We start from the raw sequence: 10,049 nt of genomic DNA, 5'->3' as shown, positions 1-10,049 counted from the left end.
ATAGTATCTTATCCACTTATGACTAAGCAATGTTATTAAAAAAATCAATATAATCATTGTAATATATTCACTTAATAGTGAATCATCCATTTACCTGTATCATCTCCTTTTCCTTTGTCAACTTCTCCTCCTTGTTTATGTATACCTTCTGAGTTTCCCTTCCTTACAAGGTCCATATCATATTATATACTAAGTATAATTAAAATAATGAATTATTGAATCTATAACATTTTTTATTTGTAAATAAATAATAAGTTGTAACATTTTATAAGTTAATAGTAACATTTTTATATTCATTCATATATGAATAACAAATACATACCTTGAATAACTTAACTAATCAGAGTATTAGTTTTACTTCTAGTCATTGGTGACCCTGGTCAAAATTTAATAAAAAAATTTGTTATTATGTATTAATATTTTTATATATTTTATAAAAAAAAAAGTAAGTCAAAATTTACCTATATCAATATTATCCAAAATAGTTTTCATTTTAGGGTCATTCCAAATTTCATCTTCTTGACTATTAAAACTTGAAAATCCAATGCCAAGCACATTATCCATAATGTTTTCAACAACTTTATCCAACAGGTTTTGATTTGTTTCATTTTTCGACTATTCTTGTAACACCCCAAATTTCTAATGTCCAATGAAGGGCCAAAAGTGTAAATTTAGGAAAGGGACTCGACGAGTAGGTCCGCTTACTCGCCGAGTCGGAGCAGGATTCTGTCGCGGTTTAAGTGGCCAACTCGCCGAGTCGGCGGCTTGGACTCAACGAGTTGGTGCTAAAGAGAGAAAACCCTAATCTCGAGGGTTGTGCCCTATATAAAGCACATTATAATCCACCCTCATCCTCTTTGCTACCCTTTTGAGATCCAGAAACCCTAAATCGTGAGTGAGAGCCCTTGGAAGCAATTTGGAGCCTTGATAAGTGATTTTGGTGGAAAGGGGCTTGAAGATCAAGAGGTTTGCTGCAAAGGAGGGGTATAGATCTAGGATCTACTTCAGTTGGAGCTTATATTTGAGGTAATAATCTGTTGCTTGGGCTCTTTTTGCATCTAGATCTGTTATCATGTGAGATTTGGGGCATTTTTGGTATGATTAAGAGCTATTTTGAGTTAAAGGCTTAGATCTGAGGTTTCTACTTCAGATCTAGGCTTGTGATGGTCCATAATGTCATAAACCTTCTGTCTAAGAGTTATTGGTGAAGCCCCTTTGTCATAAACCCTAGCCCTAGAGTGTTTTGGGCTTATATCTCCTTGGTTTCATGTAAAGTTTGCAACTTTATGTGAGGGTTAGGCTGTAGAAGAGTGGATCTATGGATTGGAGCCCCTGCATGGATCAAAAAGCCTCTGTATGGATTGAGAACTGAAGAGACTCGGCGAGTCACATAAGTGTACCTGACGAGTTGTATGAACATGTGCATGGACTCGGCGAGTTGGAACAACAACTCGGCGAGTCTGTTGAAGATTGCCTTGGAATCAGCGAGTCTGTTCTTGGACTCGGCGAGTCTGGTCGCAGAACCCAACCTCTTTTGGTTAAATTTTTGGATTAGTGAGTCGGTTGGCGACTCGGTGAGTTGGAGAGGGTGGAATTCCGAGATCGTTCAACTCGACGAGTCTTGGGGCGACTCGGCGAGTTGAGTCATGTTGTGGGAGTTTTCTGAGTATAAGAACTCAGCGAGTCGACGGGTTGACTTGGCGAGTAGAATCAACCAGGAAGGTTGACTTTGACTGAGGACTTTGACTTTGACCAAGAGTTGACAAGTTTGATTTCCAAGGGTATTTTGGTATTTATGGAATTGGTTCTTTGGTAGTGTTCTATGGTGGAGTTTGTGTCGGTGGACGAAGCAGCTTGGTCTTATCTCTTCAGTCGGCAATTACACGTGAGTTATCCTCACTATATCGACGGGGTCTATGGCACCAAGGCCGACCCTTTATCGGATGGAAATTCGAGTATTGTTTGTTATGTTATTGCTCTGCTAGATCTGCATCCTGGTATTTAGGATGGTGTTATGTTAGTGACCTGGTTAAGGTCGGTACCCGGCATTTAGGGTAATGCTATGTTAGTGACCTGGTTAAGGTCGATACCCGGCATATAGGGTAATGTTATGCTAGTGACCGGTTAGGTCGGAATCCTGGTTAGGATGTTGATATGCTATGTGATCTCTTAGAATGTTTGTCTGGTTAAGGATTTGTTATGTGATTAATTGTTGTATGTGCACATGGTTTTTTGATGGGGGTTGGGTTGAGGCGAGTCCTGCTTTGTGCTGTAGGCCAACATACCCAGGGTGGACCGGATACTCCAAAGGCCCAACAAGCGGTCCGGATTGGTTGAAGGCCCCAAGAGGGTGGACCAGACGTGTCGAGGCTCGGAGAGTGGACCAGGCCGACTGAAGGCCCGGTGTGGGCGAACTAGTCATATTGTAGACTCAGAGAATGAACCAGGTGGATTGAAGGCCCGGTGTGGGCGGACCAATCACACTGTAGACTCGATGTACATGGCTAGACTCGGAGGGTGGACCAGGTGGACTGAAGGCCCGGTGCGGGCGGACCAGTCACACAGTAGAGCCGATGTGCATGGTTGTTCTATTTGTGATATGTTATGAGTATGTTTATGTGTGGTTGGTATTTTGGGGGTAACTCACTAAGCTTTCGGGCTTACAGTTCAGTGTATTGTTTCAGGTACTTCTGGAGATCGTGGCAAGGCGAAGGCGTAATCGTACCGCTCCTCATGTTTTACAATTTATGTGATATGGTTCTGGGGGATACTTTAGTGTTTAAACTATTTTGAAAACAAGATGTATGAACTTAATGGTTTTTGAATGAGATAAAATGTTTTAATTTGGCTTAAATTTTATGGGTGTTACAATTCTCTCCATCATTATTTGTTTCTTCAGTCCCCTCATCGTTTTTCTCTTAATCATTCTCATTTTCATTGATCTCTCGATCATTCTCTGTTCCTTCATTCTCCGCATCGTTTCCATCAAGCAAATAATCTACTTCAGGTTCAGGTCCATCATTATCATTTTCTTCTTCACTATTTCACTCCTTATCTTCATTCTCTTTTTCAGTACTTCTTTTTTCACCCATAACTGGTGTCAAATTGATACCTTCAAGTCTAGTTTCATTACTTGGAAATTTAAAATTTTATGTGCTTTCAGTTTTATCTCCAACAATTACATTAGTGATCTTTCCTTTCAAAATCATGAAACTTTCCTTTTTAGGAAACTTCTTTATTGCATCATTGAGTTTTGAATTCAACTTTTCCTTCATCCTCTCAAAACTATTAAGCATTTTATAATTTTGATTCATATGCCTATAGAATAAAAATAAATATAATTAGAAATTAATATAATAAAATTGTGTAATCATATATGATTAACATATTCAGAATAATTACCTCAACATAATTATCTTCATATTTATCATAATTACTGTCCTCCACATCTATATCTTCTTCAACTTGTTCATTAACAAATTCCTCACTTAATTCTCCAAGACCAAAACTACCTATTTCTTGTTCAAATGTTTCTCGATATCTAATCTTCTTTGAACTCCAATGATAGATTGTTGGACATTTTCGTGTTACTGTTAGAGCTTCCGAGTGGATTTTGTCAGCATAGAACAACTGCAGATAAATGATAATTAATTCATATTCATAAATAAATTTTTACAAAATATAGTATTATTTATTTATATTCATATATGAATAAGTAATGCAAAGCATTACATGTGAACAAGTAATACCATATTTTACTTATTCATATATGAATATGTGTTATTCAATGAATAATTAATATTATTAAAAAAGTGAATATAAAAATTATTATATATTTATTTAAGAATAACTAACCACTAAGAAAGCTGAAGGTCCAACAAAGTAGCTATTATCCGATTATGGGATGTATGGGTACTTTGTTTTAACGAGACAATCCAAAACATAGCCCTGCCAGTCTATGTTGTTGATATCTGTTTTTTCTTGAAATATAACTCTAAGGTAACAGGTTGCATCTTCCTATTGATGTTGACTCACAAAATGTGTTGACAAAAAGAACTAAGAAGTTCAATTTGAAATTAAAATCAACTTCTGTGGTACATACAATAACTTTTTTGATTGCATTCAGTCTGGTGATTTCTCCTTCTTAAAATTGTTGCTTCCATTCAACATAACATGTATCATCTTTAGGCCATTGATCCAGTTATGTAAGTAAGATTCCACCGGTTGGAATCCCTAACATGTCATGAACAGAATGTGTTGTTACTTTCAATTCCTTTCCTTCAACATCTATGACCATTTTTTCAGAATCAAAATTGTGAAGAATATAAAATCCCAAATTTAGTGGTATATCGGTCATTTTCATTCTAAACAGACTTCCAAAACCCATAGGTCTTACACATTCTTTTTTTTTTGTTAGTTCAACCCAAGGATTATAGAGAATAATGACTCTAGTGAACATTTGTTTTTCATTGAATAAAATTCCTTTACCACGAGCTGTTTCTTTTCTTTCTTAATTGGTGACTCCTTTTTCTTTGGCTTCTTTGACTTCTTTGATGGACGACTACTTTCAAAATCAGAATTTGAATCATGTAGTTGTTTCTTTTCAGGAGTTTTTGTTTTTGTTGGACTTTTTTTTTGCTTTGATGCTTTGTTTTCTTTGTTGTTTTTGTTTTTTTTCTGGTAAATGAAAACATATAATACTTGCATAAGATGGAAGTGTTCATATATGAATAATACAAATATATAACATGGATATACAAGTTATTCATATATATATATATATATATATATATATATATATATATATATATATATATACATACATACATACATACATACATATATACATACATACATACATACATACATAAACACACATACACACACACACACACACATATATATATATATATAGGTAAAGTGAATATACCTAACAATCTTATATAAGCTTAGGTACCTAACCACATTATACTACGTAATTTTGTATCATATTTACATTGTAATCACCCAAAGTTCTTAAAATTCAACCTCGTAACTTGATTGCTTCCAAAATCTTTGGACTTTTACCATTATTTTCCTTCAAATGACGTCTTTCTATCGGAGACCCCCTGGTGGGCTTCATATACTATCGTTGCAAATCAAATGATGTAAGAGGAATATAATGGTGAATGTCTAAAAATTTTGGAATTAAATCAAGTTAAGGGTTGAAGTTTAAGAACCTTAGACAATTAAAATGAAAATATAATGCAAAACAATGTAGTATAATGTGGTTAGGTACCTAAGCTTATATAAGGTTGTTAGGTATATTCACTTGACCTTATATATATATATATATATATATATATATATATATATATATATATATATATATATATATATATATATATATAAATCATATATAGTTATTCATATATGATTATCTAGATTGAAGTATTCATGTATGCATAGTACAAAATTTTAACAGGGATATACAAGTTACTTATATATATATATATATATATATATATATATATATATATATATATATATAAATGACATATATAGTTATTCATATATGAATATAAGTATTCAATAATTTTTATTAGTATAACACATATCTTGATTGAAGTATTCATATGTAAATAGAACAAAAATATAGTAGGTATATACAAGTTATGATCGAAATTGTATACCTTTGACATTTTTCCGCTTCAAACGTGTTTCTCTCACTGTGGTTGACTCTTTATCAGAAACATCAATCATCTTAACTTTATTCATTAGTGAGTAGAAGATAAAAGAATTTTATATACATTTTACAAAGAAACTATTTTATATTCATATGTGACTAATTTTATATTAAACTTATATTTATTGTATATTCACACTAAATTATATTTCATTCATATGTGAATAAAACATATATAACATATATAACTTAGTTTGCTTATGTTCACTTGTAAACAAAACATATCAAAATTTATTCATATGTGAATGGAAACGTTTATTCATACCATTATCTTGTTTTGCCTAGGAAAGTTTTTCTTTTAAAATTGATGATCGATCTTCAGTATCTTCATTTTCTGTTATATATATATATATATATATATATATATATATATATATATATATATATATATATATATATATATATAGTTATTCATATACGAATATAGGCATTTAATAGTTTTTGTTAACATAAAACTTATCCGGATTGAATTATTAATAGGGGTGAGCAAACCAAAACCAAGAAACCGATTAAAACCGATGAAACCGAAACCAAAAAAACCGAAATTGAAGCAAAACCGACGGTTAGGGTTTGAATTTTTTAAAAACCGAAAAATCAGGTTCGGTTTCGGTTTTTACCCAGAAACCGACCCATACTTAAAACCGACAAACCGCTCCAAGAAACCGACCCATCCAACCCAAGAAACCGTCCCATACTTGATTGTTTTTTTGTTGTAATAAACTATTTCGGGCTTCGGTTGTAACTTGTAATAGACTATTTGTTGTAAGACTCATGCTTTTTGAAGTATTTAACTTAAATTTGCTGTTTTTTGAAGTATTTAACTTGTTGCTTCATTTATGGAAAATGGGATAAAACCCAAAACCCATGGGTTTAAACCTAGAACCCATGAATGTATGGGTTGAACCCAAGAAACCAAAAAACCAAAAAACCGACCTCAGAACCCAAGAAACCGAACCGACCAGAAACCGATCATATTGGGTTTTGAAAACTAGAAACCAACCATTTATGGGTTGGGTTGGGTTTGGGTCCAAAACCGATCCAAACTGACCCATGCACAACCCTAATTATTAATATGTGAATAGAACAAAATATATATATAGCAAGGATATACAAGTTATGCATAAATGAATATAACATATATGATAGGAATTTTATAACTTTGACATTTTTCTGCTTCAAACGTGTCTTTCTCCTTGTGGTTGACTCTTTATCAGAAACGTCAATATGCTTAACTTTATTCATTAATGAGTATAAGATAAACGAATTTGATATACATTTACAAAGAAACTATTTTGTATTCATAAATGAATAAATGAATAATTGTATATTAAACTTATATTTAGGGTATATTCACACTAAATTATGTTATATTCATATGTGAATAGAACATTTATAACTCAGCTTTTTTCTATTCATACGTGAATAATGTATATCACACAAAATTATTTTCTATTCATATGTGAATATAAAATCTATAACTTAGTTTTGTTTGTGTTCAGAAGTAAACGAAATAGATTAAAAATAAATTCATCTTCAGTATCTTCATTTTCTGCTGTATTTTTAAGTAAAATTGCATCCAAATGTTGTCAATCACATATGAATAAAGTAATCACATCTAAACATAATACCAATTTTATTTACCTTTTCCTTCGTTTTTGTGTTTCATTTATATATATGCTTGACTGTTGGTGTTGTTTCTACAAGGATAAATAGTTAATATTAGTAGAAAGTCTGTAAAACCTCAGTAGATTAGGACAACATAAGCGAAATGTGAAGCAATATCTATATTTTAACAGAAAAGTCATGAATAAGTATGAAAAATGAAGAGAAAATGTAAAATCATTTATAAATCAACTAATAATGGACGATTATTACAAAAACTTCAAATAAATCAACTAATAATGAACTAGGATTCTGAAAATGAACGTGGATTACAAAATTTTAAGTAAACAAACTAGTTTGAAGAATGAACAATGTGAATATAAAATTTTTAATTGTGAATCAACTAATAATGAACGAAAATTATGAAAATTTCAAGTAATCAACTGATAAGTTAAGAAATGATGACAAATCGTTAAAAATTGAAGAAAAAAACGCCAATGATTACCTTTCATCGTCAACAGTGACAAAATGGTTTCATTTAGGTTTTCATTGGAAGTCATTTTCTTCGATTTGTTCTTTGCGAGGCTGACTTTAGGGTTTTTGTTCGAAAATGGTGATTGAATCGTTTTACAAATGGTTTTCGTGTTATGGGGAACGATGATATGTTCGAAGAGGGAAATGATGGTGTTGTTGACAAGATTTGATGTGGGATAAAATTATACAAGTGCCCTTGACGATTTAATATTTTGCATTATTTACAAGTTTGCCACCATGTGATTATGAGTTTTAAGCTAATTAAACGATTGGATGAGAATGGTACCCCCATTCTCAACCTTTTTTCTCAATTGAACCACGTCTCCCTCTCTCTCTCTCTCTCTCTCTCTCTCTATATATATATATATATATATATATATATATATATATATATATATATATATATATATATATAGATATAGATATACACGTTTGGTAATTCTTAGAAGTAGTTAGTTGATTAGTTAATTGGTAGTTAGGGTGGTTATTACTTGTTAGTTATAGTTGGCTATTTCAGGTGGTAATTTCCAATATTAAAGGGGTTTGTTGGTTGTAATGAAAAGTGCAATAGTTATAAAGTGTTACACGTGTTCATATGTATGTATAAGTATGAACATGCATGTCCAAAACTTGGTAATTGTCGTGTGATTGCGATTAATAAAATTCTATTTTGCTGCATTAGAAACTCATGTTATATATTCTCTTCAATGTCATTTCTCCAACAAGGAACAACCCCTAGAATTCGAACCCTGGAGAGTAATGTTCACCATAACCACAAATGTAGTCATTCAATTGAGAAGATAACCAAGAAAATGGTTATTAAATTGGAAATACATCATTTAACCGTTGCTCCTCGAAACTGCAAACATCGTCATCGATATAAGTCATGTGATTTTTCACGCCCTCGCCACTATTTAAATCATCTTTTAAATAATCCTCTAACGTAAAAGCGACTCCAGGGTTGATATGTATCTGGCCAAGGTGGTGATTTCCATTGCTCATCAAATTTAGGGATGAGATTTAGAACCGGAAAACCGGACCGGAACCGGAACCGAACCGGAACCGGACCCGTTAGAACCGGAATATATAGAACCGGGTCCGGTTTCGGGTTTAAAAATTGGCTTTATCCGGGTTCCGGGTAATCCGGGTTTGGGTCCATTGGGTCCGGGTAAACCGGGTCTAAAATCTGGAACCGGTTTTTGGAACCGGAACCACTTTTAGGGCCGGAACCACTTTTTGTGAAACGTTTACAAGATGCATATCTTATTCGTTTCAACTCCAATTGACATACAGTTTTTTCCAACATGTAGTTTAGAGTTTGTACATGATTCTAGACTATAAATTTTTCATTTTTAGTTTTATATTCATTGACTTACAGTCCTCAAAAGTTGAGATACCAAAGCTGAAAGTTTTTAGTTTTTTAGTTTTTTTGTATTCGGTGAAAGTTTTAAAGCATGCATATCTAATTCGTTTGAAGTCGGATTGACATGTAGCTTTTTCCAACTTCTAGTTTACAGTTTGTACATGAGTTTAGACTATAATTTTGTCATTTTTGGTTTAACATTCAATGATTTACAGTCCTCCGAAGTCGGGATATCAAAACTGAAAATTTTCAACTTTTCAGCTATTTGTTTTTGTACTTTGTATTATGTGAAAATATTAACATAAGTATATCTCATTCGTTTAAATTCGGATTGACATGCGGGTTTTTCCAGAGTGTATTTTAGAGTTTGTACATGATTTTAGACTCTAATTTTGTTAATTGTGGTTTCGTATTCAATAAGTTACAACCCCCCAAAGTGGGGATATCAATATGAAAATTTTCAAAGTTCAACCCACTAAGTTGTAAGTAATTACCAAAAAATTCTGGTTTTTTCGGGTTTTCCGGGTCTAAACCCACTTTATCCGGTTCCAACCTACCCACTTTGATGTTTCCGGGTTTTCCGGTTCTAGACCCACTTTACCCGGAACCATACCCGGAACCGAACCGGAACCGGTTCCTATATACCGGTCCGGTTTCCGGTTCTATAAAATCCCGTTAACCGGTTCCGGGTTTTCCGGGTCCGGGTTTGGACCCACTTTCATCCCTAATCAAATTCATCTGATGGTTTTGTTCGAAGGGTTTATAAATTGAATCAATGTTGAAGCAGTTTAATTTCGTGGAAACTTAAGCATGGTTCTGACTATC

This window comes from Lactuca sativa, chromosome 8 (genome assembly GCF_002870075.4).
Source record: "Lactuca sativa cultivar Salinas chromosome 8, Lsat_Salinas_v11, whole genome shotgun sequence".
In the NCBI taxonomy this organism is placed as follows: Eukaryota; Viridiplantae; Streptophyta; class Magnoliopsida; order Asterales; family Asteraceae; genus Lactuca; species Lactuca sativa.
Note: the sequence above shows the minus strand (reverse complement) of the source record.